At 35.5% G+C, this 3872-nt stretch overlaps 1 long non-coding RNA gene across 1 annotated transcript; it reads right to left on the minus strand.

The window, feature by feature from the left end:
* Positions 1 to 2089: 2089 nt before the first annotated feature.
* LOC142548013 (uncharacterized) lies at positions 2090 to 2924 on the minus strand. Its single transcript, XR_012820836.1, has 2 exons — positions 2811 to 2924; positions 2090 to 2696 (listed from the first exon to the last, which is right to left on the minus strand). It is a non-coding gene; the product is annotated as an uncharacterized LOC142548013 (long non-coding RNA).
* Between the last annotated feature and the right edge of the window lie 948 nt (positions 2925 to 3872).

A 3872-nucleotide genomic window follows, 5' to 3' on the forward strand; every position in this document is an offset into this window, starting at 1 on the left:
AACTGTGCCAACCTTACTATCCACAAATAAGATAACACTGATCTATTGAATATACAATTTTGATATGTTTGTTCATATCCAATAGGTATTCTATCATCATTGTTGAACACAGAGGTTGATATGGTTGGTGAGTATATATATATATATATATATATATAACTTCAATTTTAATGCATGTCCACGGTACTCTGCATCCATTTCGACTTCAAAAAACCCTATTTATTTCACTTCACCGCGGGGAGGGGGGGTTTTGATCCTAGCCTGAGCTCAAGATCCACATCTTCCACGGAACCAGTGATCTTCTTACAACCTGTGAACAGTTCCCTTCGCAAACATGGCAAGTTACGATCACTTTTCTTGATCTTCTTACAGCTCACTACTGTCTCATCTAACAACTCACCGTCCTCGAACAATGGTACTGTTCGGATTTCATGATCACCAGCAGAAGGAAACATCTGCAGACCCCTGAAATCAATGTCGAGAAAGAACATTGCCGAATCTTTCTGCATATGAGAGCTTTGATCTGAAGGGGACGACTTGGGGGATTATAGTTGCTTGAGCTTTGCTTTATCCCTCCTGTGAACATTCATGTGTCCACCAAGAGCTTGTGAAGACCTGAATTCTCTTCGGCAGAAGCTGCAACTGTAGAATCTTCTTGGAGGCCAAACCAACTCTTTGCAACTCACTAATTCTTGAAATGATGAAGGATTTCTCGTGGAGTATTTTGGGAAAGTGGGAGCGTACTGACGATGCTCCATTGCAGTGTTCCAAGGGGAGAATTGTGTGTGTGTCTGTGAAGAAAAAGGGGTGGATTTATGAGCGTGAATTGAATGCATGAAAGCTACAAAAGGTGTTTTTGGTAGCTTTGCGGTGTGGTGGTCTCTCATTTGGCCATTTTCAGCGTGTTGTGTTCCCAATGCATTTTCTTTGGCTTCTTAAAATATTAACAATAAACGTTTGTAATATCAATTCCTGGAGAATAGTCCAGCCCTACTATATTAATATATAATAATTCAAATGAAAAACCATACATTTAACTCAAAGAAGAACATCGGTTGAGTTCATGAGCCTATAGTCTTAGACAATGCCAAATGCGCATCTAATAGCTCACGTCACGTTTATTCTAATAACACGTGATATCCATGATTTTTTTCAATGAACATAACGTCTCATCAACCAAGAAGATCACGGGAATATTTTTGTCAATAATTGAAAACCATTTCCATCTCGCATAAAATAAGTGAATGCCAATAATAAACTCAATTTTCCATGGTTTGTCTGTTGAATCAAACTAATATATTGAAACATTAATGTATTGGTTCTAGACTTTTAATAACTTTTTATATGGAGTTTAAAAGTCTAAAGGTATTCAATATAGACAATATATACTCTATAAAAGTTTAGTGAAATTCAATATAAACTTTTTGTAAAATTTTAAAAAGTCATGTGTTATTCAAACTTGACTTTTAAAAACTCTATAAAAATCCATATGTATTCGAATTTGAAACTAGCATCTGTGATATAAAGACCATGTTTCATTAGTAAGGGCATGTAGATGTACATTCGTCCGTCGCCGTAGCGCCACCGCCATCTCACCGGATCTTGACGTAAATTTCGTTTAGATATCTAATGCGATCTATACGAGACCTGATTAGACGATTGAAGAAGCAGAAACATACGTTCGTAAATAATTACAACAAAGACTATTTCCACTTAAAATTCGGAATAGTTGGAGTCGGCATTATATACACAAATGTAAAGTATTCTAAAACACCCTGTGAGTGGTTTAAATCATACAAAGCTCAATGAACGTTTTGAACGTCAAAACAATTTTTTTAAAACTTCCGTTGCTCCTTGGTACGTACGAGAAAACGATGCTCCAACGGATACAATCTCTACCTACTCCTTGTCAAAACTTCATCCCCAACCCCGCCAAAAACTAAACAGGAATTTTTTCGAACTCCCCCTAGTCCTTTTTTCTCAGTGTTGTTTCTCGAGGATTGGACACAAAATTGTTGACACAATATTGAAAGCATTAAAAGATTCAACTGATGTAAAACACCATAATCTAACAAAAGGGCGAAGCATGAATACAGGGGGTTTGATTTGATAAACTATTATCTATAACCAAACATCAGAAGATCCAGTCTATCAATAGTTACATTTCATAAGAGCTTTTGGCATGTATATGACCAGGCATGAGTGGAGGATATTTTTAGATTATTAACCAAATTCCCACTGATATACACTCAAATGTTCATGGAGTAATTCAAATTCATCAGTTGCTTGACAATAAAACTTTGCTCAACCAACATAAGCTAATGAGTATAAAAGGCACATCACGTGACACATTTACACTTGAAAAACATGAAGGACCATAACAAAGGAACTACCGGTCAAATCCGCATCAAAGAAGCTTGCTCCTAATAACTTGGCACCTTTGAAATTGGCCTGTCGCAGTATTGACTGGAACAAAACTACCAAATTAACTCAACTAAACATTGATCTCTTGTTCAAGCATAAAAAAGGTCATCAAAACGCATAACACAAGCCATAAGAATTCACGATTACAGATGAAAATGGTTTTAGGTAATGCATACCGTCTTGAAATCTTGCTTGATTAAATCTTTCCCACTAAAATCTTTCCCAGTAAGCTCTTGTCCCCTAGTTACTCCAGCACCATAAGCACCTCCTCCCTTTTCCCCACATCAGTCATAGACCGAGTCATATCAGCAAACCATCAACTTATACAACACACAACATTCAATGGTGAAATTCAAATCCAACTTCCCCTGTAAAAAAAGCTTTACCTTAAATGCAATGGCCGGATTGGAAGCAAAAAACAACAAAAGTTGATAGCACCGCAACTAAGCATTTTTTAGTTTATCACAAGTTTATGACAATGAGTAAGTTTTTTGGACACGGATGTCACATATTGATGTTCATAAGACGGATTAACTCAGTTGATATATATCGTGAACTTTGTGAACCTCTTTGTTATTCATTCATTATCGAACAACGTAAATATAATGGTTACAAGTACAATATACAAGGTAAAAAGAAGTAATAATAGAAACTAACAATAATTACAATGATTAAGGGATAGCAAATTGAAATGATTTGTAATAGAAGCTAAATTATTGGGATCATACGTGATTGAAGCGGTGGAAGCGGTCCAATATATATAATAAAAAACAATAATTTTTCATAAATCCAATCAGATTAGAGATTCATAACACAAAATCGTATTGTGAGACGGTATCACGAGTCATATTTTGTGATACGGATATCTTATTTGGGTCATCCATAAAAAATATTACTTTTTATGCTAAAAGTATCACTTTTTATTGTGAATATCGGTAGGGTTGACCAGTCTCACATATAAAGATTCATGAGATCGTATCACAAGAGACCTACTCAAATCGTATTTGATGAAAAAAATTAATTATTAAAAAATATGTATAGTACCACGTGGCAGATTCTATCTAAGAGATAGGCATAGTGGTGGTTGCAAAGAATTTGAGAGGAAATAGGAAGTGGTCCAAGGATTAGAGATTTAAGGGCCACCTTACCGGACTATTTTACCCCTCCTACCGGCTCACCCGGTCTTGTGGTCAATAATATATTCATTATCTAATCCCCATGCATATGGCCACCGCAGCATACCCGAATAATAATATTAATAATAAATTTAATTAATTATTTTTAACATTACTCCCAACAAACATAATTGTTTAGACAGCAATATCACCACACGGATTTGGATTTTCAGGTGTAGTTGAACTTTTACAGTGTTCTTTTTACACGAGAGATGATCATCTTACGTTTGACAATTTTTCAAATTTATCTGTAAGACATCAGATGATCAACTG

This window comes from Primulina tabacum, chromosome 6, assembly GCF_025594145.1.
Source record: "Primulina tabacum isolate GXHZ01 chromosome 6, ASM2559414v2, whole genome shotgun sequence".
Classification (NCBI taxonomy): domain Eukaryota; kingdom Viridiplantae; phylum Streptophyta; class Magnoliopsida; order Lamiales; family Gesneriaceae; genus Primulina; species Primulina tabacum.